The sequence below is a fragment of the Vicugna pacos genome, chromosome 6 (genome assembly GCF_048564905.1).
Source record: "Vicugna pacos chromosome 6, VicPac4, whole genome shotgun sequence".
In the NCBI taxonomy this organism is placed as follows: Eukaryota; Metazoa; Chordata; class Mammalia; order Artiodactyla; family Camelidae; genus Vicugna; species Vicugna pacos.
Window position 1 is genome coordinate 69,510,740 of NC_132992.1, and position 13,590 is coordinate 69,524,329.

At 39.8% G+C, this 13,590-nt stretch overlaps 1 protein-coding gene across 9 annotated transcripts in view; it reads left to right on the top strand.

Annotated features, from left to right (window-relative positions):
- Positions 1 to 13,590, top strand: part of RGS6 (regulator of G protein signaling 6) — a 498,121-nt gene that overhangs the window by 347,377 nt on the left and 137,154 nt on the right. The window contains exon 2 of one of the 9 annotated variants that reach the window (XM_072963361.1): positions 2,913 to 3,081. The exons of the other annotated variants lie outside the window; for them this stretch is intronic. The gene's annotated coding sequence lies outside the window, so the exon portion shown is untranslated. The remainder of the gene's footprint in view (positions 1 to 2,912; positions 3,082 to 13,590) is intronic. 9 annotated transcript variants of the gene reach the window in all.

Below are 13,590 nucleotides of genomic sequence, written 5' to 3' on the forward strand. Positions count from 1 at the left end.
ATTTCTGTTTGTTAAGTTGCATTTGGTTCTCCTCTCAATATGCTTGGTCATTTGTTCAACAAATATTTATTGGGTATTTATTATTTTCTAAGCATTGTTGGGCACTGGGGATTCAGAAGTAAATGAAACAGATCTAAATTTCTGCCCTCATGGAATTTAGATTCTAGTGGAGGAGACAACAAAATTAATGAGGAAAATTTGCAGAATTTCCAGTAGTGATAAAGGCCAAGGAGAAAAATTAACTATGAAGAGGGGATAGGAGTCTTTAAAATTTGGAACTAGTGGCCAAACAAGAACTCCCTGAGAAGGTGATATTTGAGTAAAGATGAAAGGAGATGAGGAATTGAATTATGTGGATATTGAGGGAAAGAGCATTCCAGAAAGCCAGTGCTAAAAGTCCAAGGCAGGCATGTTCCTGGTGTATTGAGGAACTAAGAAGAGGAAACTAGACTAGAATGAAGAAAAGAAAGAATGACAGGCATGAAGTCAGAGTGATAATGTGAACTAGATCGTGTAGCCTCTTGGTCATTACAAGGCCCCTAGAGGACTTTGAGCTTGGATGACTTGCTCTGACTTATATTTCAATGGAGTCACTCTATTCTTTTTTGCATACTCTAGGGAGTTGGGAGTTTAAGCACCAGGTAGGAGGCTGTTGTAAAACTGGTGACTCTGACTAGGCTATCAGCATTGAAGATATGTGATATGGTCAGATTCCAATTCAAGTTTAAAGGCAGAATAGTGTTTGGGGATAGATGAGATGTAGCATATGAGAGAAAGAAAGGAATTGATGATGACGCCACACTTTGGGACTTGAGTGACTAGGAGAATGGAGTTGCCATTAAGTTCAATGAGGAAGACTGTGAGTGGGGCAGGAGATTTGTTTATTGAAGTGTATGAAATCAAAACATTCCTTTTTAGATGTGTTAAATTTTAGGGACCTATTAGACATTCAACTGGCGATGACAAGTAGGCACTTGGGTTTGTGGGTCTAGATTTCCAAGGGAGAGTCTGAGTTGGGAAATAAGTCATCAGCATATGTATGGTATTTAAAGCCATGGGATTAATGAGCTTACCAAGGGAGTGAATGTAGACAGAAAACATAGTGCAAGTCCTAAAACTTGGGATACCCTAATATACAGAAATCATGGAGGAAAGAAGAAATCAACAAAAGAAATTGCAAAGGAGTAGCTGGAGATGAGGAGGAAAATCAGGGGGATATGGTTTCCTGGAAGCCAAATTTTCTAGAAAGTGTTTCAAGGAAGAGTAGAGTTGATCTACTGTATCAAAGATGGCTGACAGTCAAGTAAGGTAAGGACTGAGAATCAACCATTGAAGTTAGCAACACTGACCTCATTGATAAGTGCATGTTCCATGAAACATTGCGAGCAAAAAGCCTTATTGGAGTGGGTTCAAGTCAGAATGGGAGGAGAGTGAGTTGAGGTAGTGAGTATTATTAACCTTTGTAGGAGCTTTCCTTAAAAGGAAAAAATGCAGTGGTGTCTAGATGGGTAACTGAGATTAGGATACATAGGTTTTAAAGCAATATAAAAGTGACAGTATGTTTGCATGATGACGGGAATGATTCAGTAAAGATGGAAAATGGTGCAGGAGAAAGAGGGAAAATTCAAGGAGTGATATCAACAAGGAGATAAGAGACTGAATCTGATGCACAGATATATGGGTAGATTTAGCCAGAAAAACATACAGGTATTCACAGAGGGAGGAGGGGAGGCATAGTAAATGCACAGAGGTACAAATATGCATGAAGATGTGTTGGGAGCTTATAGACATTTTCTTCTAATTGTCTAAATTTTCTTAGTAATATGGGAAGCAAAGAAGTTAGAGATGTTGAAGGACTGGGGAGAGATTAGAAGCTATGGAATAGCCAATTAGGAAAATAAAGCAATTGGACTAGGGAAACAGAGTTTTGACTGCTAGGTAGCATTAAGGACTATCTTGATTATTATTAACATTTATGAATTTAAAGAGAGGCAAGTCTTTCTCCAGCCACATTTAGCTTTCCTGATTTGGGTATGTGTCAGGTAGAAAGTTAGACTTATTTGCAAGTCCTTAAAAGGCTAGCTCAAGTACAAGAGTGTGATCAATTGAGAGACAAGAAAACAACTAAAATGATTCACCATTAAATTTTAACTGGGTAAGGAGGAAAGTGAGAACCTGAGATGATGGAGAACAGTGGAGAGTAAAGATTACAATAAACTTGTAGTTTCCAGTGGCAAAGGAGTTTTGAGTTGGAGGTGAGAGTAAAAGAGCTGGAAATATAGGAGGTGGTGATTGGATAGTGGAGTGTTTGAAATTGAGATTGTAGAGGGGTTCCAGTATATTGGTGATGATAAGATGTAAAATATGGCCATAGGAATAAGTGACTGAGATAGGATGAAGATCAAGGAATTGATAGGTCATGATTTTGAAAGACTGAGCTCTCTGGATGTTGAAATCACCACTGGGAGCACGTTAGAGAGGGTCGTTGTGGATCTTTATGGAATGGGAGGAAGGGACTCAGGGATCAGTATGTGACTTTCATAGCAAAGGGTACAGGTGGTTTAATCTGATGTTATGGGAGTCAAAGCTGAGTGTTCTTTAGGGAAGAGGGAGGGACTGAGGATGGTCTGAAAAAAGCCATGAGAAACAAAGAAGTCACTTACCTGCTGTCCTACCGAGAGGTGTTTAAGTCGTAGGGTGGGGTGGGATGGGCACCACCTAGGAGAGTAAATCACATCTGTGTGTTAGAAGTGGATGAAATATGGAGCAGGAAGGGTTGGGGACTAGGAGACCACTTAGGGGATCTCTAGATGAGGGATGCTAAGTAGAAAATAACGAAGACCATGTTAACAACCACCTTAGCATCAGCTGAAACCATGGCTTTAGAGCTATACCTAATTTAATCTTCACAGAAATCCCGTAAGATAGGAACTGATACTATCTTCACTTCACAATTGAGGAAACTGCAAATTCAAGAGTGGATGTTAATTTTCCAAGGTCAGAAGGCTAGTCAATGGCAGGACCTCTGCCTCCAGGACCCACTGTGAAAGAACAGTAAGATTCCAGACACCTAAGGAAAAGGTAGAATATAGGATTGATAGGACTTGGTGACTAGATGTGGGTCATAAGGTAACTCATTCAAATATGGATCCAGGTTAACTTGATGGATTGAATACACTTGTCCCTTCTCTTCTGAAATGCCACAAAAATCATAATAAAGGATTTTTTAAAAGGATGTAATCCTAAAGTTGAAGGCCATTATCAGAATGATCTAACATGGACAGAAAACATCACCCTTGGATTAAATATCCTTGAAAAGATAGTCGAAAGGCAACCAATGCCTCACTCTCAAGACATATAGCTATGTGACAGATCCATGGAGAATTGTTTCCAAACACAGATGGAGAAATGGAGAGAGAAGAAAGAAGTAGGGAGGAAAGGAGAACTCAACATTAGATCAAAAGCTAAGTATCATTGGCTTTTGGGAGGGGAGGCTCATTCATAAGAAATGAAATTGCCAACCCAGCTCACCTTCCAGAAGCTTGATATTTCTTGGCAAGATGCCCTAGAAAGGGCAATTACCACTGCTTTTTCAGGACAGCAGATCAGCCTCCTTGGGCCTTCCTTTTTGAACTGTAAATAGGTAACAAAGATGGCTCTTGGTTGGAGCCAAGATGGGGAAGTTTCTGAGTTCCCAACTTCCAGCCTGCCAACCCTCTCCACTCCCCACCTGCCCTGAATGTGATAGACGTATCCTGGGCCAAGTGCCTACCAACTCCAGGAAACCAGCCAGTTTGCACGGCCTTGCCCAGCTGTCTTAGACAGTCATTCCAGGATAATTCTCCAGCATCTGAATGTCATGGGGAATTTTCCAGGGACTTGGAAGATCCGTTTCTTCCAGGCCACCCTTAGAAACACAAATTCCTACCATATAAGAACCATAAGATACACCTAGTCCCACTTATTTTTGCAGACAGGAAAATTGATGTCATGTGCTCAAAAATCACACAGCTTGTTAGGAACAAAACCAAGACAGAATCTGAATTCCTTGCCCCCATTACAGTGCTCTTTCCATTATCTCATGAAGAAAATTACAGACTCCTGAATTAGAACAGCTACTTACAGGTGTCTGATGCATTCCCACCCCACCCCCTCCCCGAACACAAGAATCACTGGGGTAGCTTATTAAGAATACAGATCCCAGGACATCCCTATGTGCCTGGGCTCAGGAACCTCTACTTTCAGCATCTGCCCCGATGACAGAATACAGCCTGTTTGAATCTGGAAATCAGTACAGCTGCCACATTCCTGCCAAGCGGTCTCCAGCCTCAGCTTTCATAACCTCCAGTGATGAATGTCATCATCTCTCATTCCAGCTTTGGACAACTTTGACCTTTAGAAACGTCTTCCTTATAGTGACTTGAAACTTACCCACCGCTTCAACCCATTAGTCCCAATTCTGCCTCTCTCACAATCAAGGAACAGAGGAAAGAATTCAATTAAAAGCATACCCATAGAACTCTCCGTATGAATTTTTATGATACAAATAATTTTCAGATCATAATGCTAAGTATATACATGCATTTTCAGTCTGTTCATCACAACACAGTTTTTCATGTGTATACTTCTATCTCTTCATAGTCCACAAATTTCTTCTTAATGGCTTTATGTTAACATAAAAATTTAAAAGGTATTTTCCTTATGGCTTCTTGGCAGTACAGTTTGGCTGAAAGGGTCTAGGGCTATAAACTGCTTGTGCGACCACTGATTTTGTCACCAGTCTCTTGCGGCCTCAGTTTCCTTATCTGTTAACGAATATGTTTAGATTAAGCAATATCTGTGGTTCATCTGGCTCTGACCTTCTGTGATTCATCAGAGGATGTGTATGAAAGGCTGTCTGAAGTTGGTCCTTTCCACTCAGTCCTCCAGATGCTCTAATTGAATCTATCCCCAGGTTAATCCAGGCCATCAGTTTTCTCTTAAATTGTGATTCTCTCAGATCATAAAACAAGAGGACTGGCTGAGGAAACCCAAAATTGGTCAACATACTTGTCCTTTGTGATTCTCATTCTCCTTCAGTGTCATTGAAAGGAAATGGAACTAAAAGAAAAAGACTCAAAGTAAATATAATTTGTTGGATACCTGTAGGAGACTGAATAGTGGCCCCAAAGATATCAGGCCCCCATTCTCAAAAACCGATAAACATTCCTTACCAATAAAGGGTCTTTTCAAGTGCGATTAAGTTAAGGATCTTGAGAGGGGGAGATTACCCTGGATTATGCAGGTGGGCCCTAAATGCAGTCACATGTGTCCTTATAAAAGAGAGTCAGAGAAAGATAGGATACAGACAGAAGAGGGAAAGAGGAGGAGGGATAAATTAGGAATTTGGGATTAACATATACACAGTACTGTATATAAAACAGATAACCAGCAAGGGTGTACTGTATAGCATGGGGGACTATATTCAATATCTTGTAATAATAACCTATAATGGAAAAGAACCTGAAAAAGAATAAGTTTATATATAAGTTCTATATTATATATAGAATATATGTATAACTTAGTCACTTTGCTATACACCTGAAACTGACACAAGATTATAAATCAATTGTACATCATAAAAAAAACAAGACATTAAGCAAAAGAAGGCAGATGCAGAAGGATGTATACTGTATGATTCCATTTATATAACGTTCAAAAAACAACCAATGGATTGATAGCAATGAGGAGTATATAGCAGTTGATAAAAGTGGCAGGAAAGGGACGGCAGTGACTACTGTTTACCTAAGGGGCGGGTATTGTGATGGGGACAATATATGTCAGAAGTGGAGGATAACACTGGGGTGCTGGCAAAGTTTCTTTAACCTCTGCTATGGTAACATGGATGTTTTCTTTAAAGAATTTGAATGGTATATATTATGTACCGTTCATGATATTTCATGATTTTAAAAAATAGTTTTCTTTTGCTCTTTTTATTAAAAAGTAATTTGCAATCAGTTTGGTGAATAAGGTCTGGACAAGGCCAATTAACCAGTGCAAATTGCCAATATTGGTTTGAATTTGGTATAACTGAATGAATGAAGCTGGTTTTCTTGTTGTCCTTAGAAACTGGTTCATAAACTTATTTCCAAGGGGATTTCCAAAAATACGTCTAGTACCGCCAATACTGGTTGTATTGTATCAGAGGGGCCAGCTTTGAAAAAACAATGCTTAATTAAATATTGACTATGCTGTGTTTGCCTTAACAAATAAAACTCTGCTATAACACCTTTTCCATAAATGTATGCATTTTCACTTTCTTCTGGTGAAGTTCACTTCAGCAACGTCTTAAAATCCTGTCAGGTTGTAACTGTGAAAACGAAAGGCATAGCTCTGATATTCTTGGCCTTTGTGCCATTAAAATCTTACTCTAAATGTCACATTAATTCATCTTTTTCACATTTTTCCGTTTGATTTTTTTCCCCTTTTGAGAAGAAATGGTAAGTGGGATGAAAAAGGAAAAGACAGCTCATTTATTAGAAATGAAAATGCGCCACACAATGTCTTCTTAAACACTTCTATGAAAAAGTCTGTTTCAGAGTGAGATAAAATTTAAGAAGAGAATGAAGTCCAAAGTTATTGTAACTGACCCAGGGTCACTGAGTGTTTTTAAAAGAAAGAATCAGAAACGATTACAGGCACCGTGCCTGTAATAAGGGGTGGTTGGTCAGCAATGATGGCTATTGATTTCAGTGGATCAACTTTGTAGCACCTAATTCTATACTCTTTAGTTATATGTGTGTATCTACGCACACACCTGGCTGGACGGCCGAAGTGTTGCTGGTAGAAAGACTCTAGCTAAATCTTACTGCTGGTGGGAAGTTTGTGCAAAGGTTGTAAACATGTAGACCATTCACTTTCAGATTAGCTCCTTGTGCGATTGACTTTGTCATTCTGTTCTCCTGAGGACAAGGGTACCAGATAAAGCTTTAATTTATGGAAACACAAAACATTTTTACTGGCATGTTAACATAATTGTGGCATCTATTATATATTAAAAATGTTTAAGCCTGATTTAGAAGTTGCTATTGTATCATCCATGAAGGCTTTTTTTTTTCCTTAAACATATTGATATTAATAAGGCATGCTCTACACCAATAAAGTCTATTTTTACCCTCAGTTGCAGCCAGAGGAAATTTGAAGTAATTTTTATATTAAACTTGGATTGCAACACTTAACCTAGTTTTGGGTTCTAAGACATCATTTTCTGGGTCCAAGAACCATATCATTGGCTCAGGATCGTCTACAGAGTTCCACCCTATATATTCTTCAGAGAATGTGCCCCTAGCATATAATTTTCCTGAGAATTAATGATGACAGCAATATTTGTTGAACTCATCGTAGCTAACACTTGTGGACTATCATTGTTGTCTGAAACACTCCCACCTTTATCCATATATATATTCATAAGCACACTACTAGGGTGGAGAGTGGGTTGGCGAGTCCAAAAGGGCACTCTTCAGAGTCACTGCTGTGGGTTTTCTAAACTGCACTTCCCAAATCCAAGTATTTCCTCCCTCTAAACCAAATGAGGAGGGCGCCAAGAAAATCACTGGTGATGACTAGGGGTGCCACAGGAAGGGGCACAAGGGCTCATCGCCCTAACTACACTCTTACCGAGCTCTTGAACCCAGTGCTCTTTCTTGCTTCTGAAGAAAAATGTGGGAAAATTCATGGGAAGCTTGGCAGGTATCTCTTTGAGTCTGTGGTTGTATGTGAACAATAAGAGCTAAATTGGGATTTAAATCTTAAATGGAACTCATTGCAAGTAACCAGAAAGCTTAAAGGGTCTACCAAAGATGTCATTAAACCAGGGCAAAGGAGATTTGACTTTTCATGTTTGAGGGCAGTGATGAGGGGAAAGTAAAAATACTTCATGTTTGTACTTCATCGAGTTCAGGTTATTTAATCAACTGGATATGATACTTAGTGACAAAAAAAAAAATCAGGGACTTCTATTTCTGGTCACACAGTCAACTAGACGGCAGAAGAACACCCTTTGGTACAGAACACCGAACTGATAAGAAAGCAAGGGCAACCTTTAGGGACCATAAGCTGGAAAGTGAGAATCCAGAAGAGTCAACTAGCATTGGATTAGCGTTTTCTCAGAGGACGTCTGTCAAGTCTAGGTAGTCCAGAGTCTGGATTTTAAGAGCCTATGCATGTGGGTGTCAAGAAACAAAACTGAGTAGGGAGACAGTCACTTCAGAGACTGCTGGGGGGCAGTGCCATTATTGGGTGAGCTGGGGTAAAGAGCCTCTGAAAGGAGAATATAGGAATAATCATGTTAGCTTTGCTTATCACTCGAGTGAGAGAAGGGAGAAAAATTATCTCACTAGATAATTCCTAATTCCAAATCCTAAATCTCCTCTTGCTGGTGTGTCTCACCAAACTCCATGTGGCCCAAAAAAGCCAACAACAACAACAAATTAATAAAAATAATAATAATAGCAACATTTCTCCATTTCAGTACTGCCCCAGGTACCTGGCATAAGTAAACACATCTCCTCTCTCTGGAGGAACACACTTTACATACGGACCTCGAAAATTCCCAGAAAAAAATAAAGTCCCTAGGAATGTAGGAACACAAACCAGCATGAGTGAAAGTCAGCAGAAAGCACAAATGCAAGACTCCAGCCAGTAAAGACCGCAGCTGATAGAATTACCATATGCAGATGTAGACTAATTGTTAGGTCAGAGCATATGAAACTGTCATTCTTGCAAGTGAAAATTGGACAATATCTGCAATTTCATATATTTTACCTAATATTTTTAAAGAAGTGAGAGGGTATTGGGAGTGACAGGGTATCTTAAAGGTATAAGCACTAGGTACTCTCAAAAAGGACTCTAAGCTTTGATAAGGAGCCACACAAACATTCCTGAAATGAAAAATATAATAACTGAAATTAGAAACTTAATAGAAATGTTCAACAGCAGTTTTGACTTAGCTAGAGAAATAATAAACTAGAAGATGGAGCAGATTAAAGTTCACAGAATGTAGTATGGAAAGGCAAAAATAGTAATATGAAAGAAAGGTTGTGGGCAAAAGTGAGAAATTCTAACACCTAATCAAATTTTGAGAAAGAAATAATAATAATAGAAAAATGGGAAGGGAAAGTCATCCCCATTTTCTCTTCACTTCCTTCTTGATTTAAAGATATAATAGTTGAGAATTTTCCAGAGTTGATTAAAAACTCTAGTCCTCAGATTCCAAAAGTCAAACACATTCCAAGCAGGATAAATGAAAACAAATCTTTATCTAGCTACACTGACATTAAATTGGAGAAACACAAAAAGAAAATCTTCAAAGCAGCTAGAGAGAAAAGACAGATTGCTTATCAAAAAATAATAATAATAAAACTGGCAGGTGACCTTTTATATGTAAAAATGGAAGCTACAGAGCAATGGAAGAAAATCTGCCAACTGTTTACAGAAAATAACAATCACTTAAAGTTCTACATATAATGAAACTATCTTTTAATAAGAGCAAAATTATTGTATAAAAATACAAGGAATGTATCATTAACATAAATTTATCAAAGGAATTTCTACAAAATACATTTCAGGAAGAAGGAAAATTAGCTCCCAATCCTCCCCCAGGGAGGTGGTGGCAGCAGCATCTTACAGACGAGGGGTCTGTGCCCAGCAGGACACGAGGGCAGCCCCGGGATTCCAGCACAGGTCTGTGGGATCCATAGCCTGCGCTTTCTTCACCACACCATCCTATTTCACATTTTATATTTACCTCCCTACAAATAGAAAATATAATTGAATCATTTAAAGGAAGTGTGGTGTTGCCTTTTTACTTAAGAATAATCTCAAAGATACAGCAAACCATTTATCTGAAATTCTGAAAAAGGCAAAATGATCATGACAGAAAGCAGATCAAAGGTTGCCTGGAGCTGAGGGTGGGGTCAGGAAGAGAGTCCACTATGAAAGGACACCAGGGAACTTTTTAAGTTTTGAGAACTGTTTTATCTTGATTGTGATGGTGATTATACAGTTGTCTACAGTTACCAACATTTATCACACTGTACACTTAAAAATAGTGAATTTCCAATACCATTATGTATGTAATTTTTATGCATAATGCATAATGCATAAAAATTTTATTAAATTTTTAATAATCTTTAAATAGAAATATATATATATATATACACCACATCTCTTTCTACCCTCTTTCCCCCAAAGGTGGGAATGAAGAATGAAGACTGGTCCATGGCAACCTGCAGAGCAGTTAGAGATGGGGTCCTAGTTTGCTCGGGCTGCCATAGCCAAGTACCACACTCTGGGGGCTTCACCAACAGAAAGCTATTTTCTCACAGTTCTGAAGGCTGGATGATCGAGCTGAGGAGGCCTCTGTCTTTGTCCTGTGGATGGTCGTCTTCTTCCTGTGTCCTCACATTGTCTCCTTCTGTGTGTGTCTGTGTCGAAATCTCTTCATATGGGACACCAGGCATATTGGATCACAACCGGCCCTAACACCTCACTTTAACTTAGTTACCTTTTTAAAGATCCTGCCTCCAAATACAGTCACATTCTGCGGTCCTGGGGGTAGGACTTCCACATATGAATGTGGCAGGAAGAGGACACAGTGCAGCCCACAATAGGTGGGGAATGATGTCTGCGGTCTTTTATGTACTGTTTTACTCACCTTGGTGATATTTGAATTTCTTTTACCAGGAACTTGTATTTAAAAGTTACAGAATATATGTGGGAGAAACATACATATATATGTTTTTCAAACAAAGCAGCGATGATCTGTAGACCCAAATGCTGATGCGATCAGTAGACTGTGCTCCTTATCGGTCTCTGTGATTTATAACTTGTAAACAGTATCTGTTATCCTGCACATTGATGTCACAACTCATGTAGTCCTTACACACAGCTGTGCAAGAATTTTCACTTTATTCTTCTGTAACTGAACTTTATTTCTGCCTGAGACTCCTTTTCTCAGAGTTGCATCTAAGTTTGTGGGGTAAGGGGTAGGGGGCAGTCTCCGGCAGGGAAGGTGGGCAGTTCTTCCAGACCTTGATGGGAGTGTATGGTCATTTCTGCAGGACCGCATCCCTTACATAGCCTCCTTCCTACCTGTCCTCCAGGCCACACGTGTCACTGCTGCATCCTCTTTGTCCCAACTCTAAGGCCTCTTTAATTTTGACTCTGGAGCCATTCTCCCTGGATTTGAATCTCAACTCTACTTCTTACTGGCTATGTGCCCTGGCCACTTTACTTAACCTCTCTGTGTCTCCGTTTCTCATTTATAAATTAGAGCTATTTATAATAAAAGTACCTACTTCATAGGATTGTGGGGAGGATTAAATGAGTTAGTATGTTAAAATATTTAAAACAGTGCCTGCCCTGGAGTAAGAGCTACATTCTGTGAAATGTTTCCTGTTATTAGTACCAGCAGTAGTATTGTTCTTGTTATTCCATGTGCTTCGTTGGTCCATTATTTGGAAGCCTGTAAAATCCTGGATTTACCTCTGTTAGCAGTGAAAATTCTACTGGGAGTCTCGGTCCCATCTGCTGGACACATTATTTCTGCTCCTACACCATGCTGGGAATACAGACTGTGGGGCTGGGGTGCAGATACGTGTGGGGCCTTACAGACTCTCTGTATTTCCCTTGGGAGGTGGAGGGGATGCAAATTATTTACGTCCCAGATGCCCAAATCTTTGTTGTATCACCTGTGCGGCTGGCACCCCAGCCCCTCGGGAGACCCAGCCCCCGCCCCCGCTTCCTTCCCTTCTCTCCTTTGCCCCCAGCCTGCACGTGGACTGCTTCACCTGGGAGGCCCTCAGAGAGCGACTGGGCTGTTGAGACTCAGACTGGGAGCTGGGACTCTTGGTCTGCTGGTTCTGCCGAGTCACTCCTTCCTGAGGCAACAAGTGAGACTTTCTGGCTGCTCCCTGGGGCAAAGCGCAGGACACGTGCTGGGCGAGGGAAGCGTGGTGGAGGAAAATCACTTGAATTCATGTACATAAATATTCCCAGACAACTCCAGGAGACTTTATAAAAGTCCTTCCAACACCTGAGAGCGGGACTGTATCAGCCATACCCCATCAGCACATCCTCAGAGCCTGACGCAAGGTCCAGGAAATATTTGGAAACTAATTCTCATTCATCTGTAACCTCCTCAGTGGTATAACTGCTTGCGTCCCAATATCCACCACTAATTATGGCTGGTTAGTTTGTTTTTTCAGTCGTTTACATACAAACTGTTTTTTGAGACTCAGGGGAGATAAATCTCATGACAAAACAGTTTGGACAGCTTATGTTCAAGTTTGAATGCTCTGTGTAAACTAATGAAGTTGAAGCCGGTCCTATGTGAGTAAAAATCTTGCAGTCACATTAATTAAATGAATCTGTTGAATTCATTTTCATAAATTCTTCTGAGTTTCAATTGTACATCCTCCAATTAACAACAAAAGTCAAACTAGAATTTAAAGTGTGGGTCCAAGGAGAGCACACGCTGAATAAACACACTTGTATGGTTAAAGACTCAACAACAGATGGTAGGAACAGCAAAGTGCAGGAAAACTGCAAGAAGTTTTTTTTTAATATATGGGTCCTCAAAATAGATGAATGTCAAGCATCTATTGCAAAATGAAACAGAAGATTTTAAAGAGCCATGGTTCTTAGTGGAAAGTGAAGCCTTTCACGTCAGCTATAGCAGTGCCCGGGAAAGCCCCAAGTATGGACACAATGAAAAGGTTTAATGGGGAGAAGAAAGAGAACATTGGGGCAGTTATGAAAAGCTTTAATTATAAGTCCCATTGTCATGGGAAAGGTAGAGAGAAGTACTAATTTAATAAATTTAGCTATTACCCCAGTCTTCCCAAAAGTCATTGTATTTGTCTCATAAAAGCCACTTACCATGATAGCCGCCAGGAAGGGTAAACCTAGAATCATAATATACCAGAGTTTAAAGGGCCTTTGTGATCCTCTGATCCAACTGGCTCATTTTACAGGCAAAGAAATGGAGACTCAGAAGTTGGCTAACTCTCCAAGTCTTCGTGACTAGTTAGTTAGTGGTGGAATCAAGGACTGAAATCAGGGCTGAGGTGTAGAACTGACCCTCGCAGATTGCTGGCTACTTCCTTTTGGGGCCACAGATAAGCACTGATCTTCTGGAAACTTCCAACCAGACTTCATGCACCAGAGGTGTGTCCGGAGTTTAGAAGGGTGCTGTCCTGGTTGGAAGCAGAAACTGTGAAATTCAGACATGCCTTGGCAGATGCAAGGACAAGGTTAAATCAGCTGAAATCAGGGCAGAAAGCTTTTCTTATTTAAATTGCCGTTGGAAAGAAAGGTGAACACTTAACCATAATTCATGAATATGTTCATTGTTTTTTTTTTCTCCCACAGACGCTCACTAATTTATTCTGAAGGGAATGATACATTTCATTTCCAAATTCTACTTTTACTTTAAAGAAATTGAGACTTCTTTAAGAAAAAAAAAGTTCAACTCTGTACTGTGATTGCTTCACTAGTTAAGGGTATCAGCTGTCATGACTTTGAAAAATCATCAGCAAAAATTGGCCACGG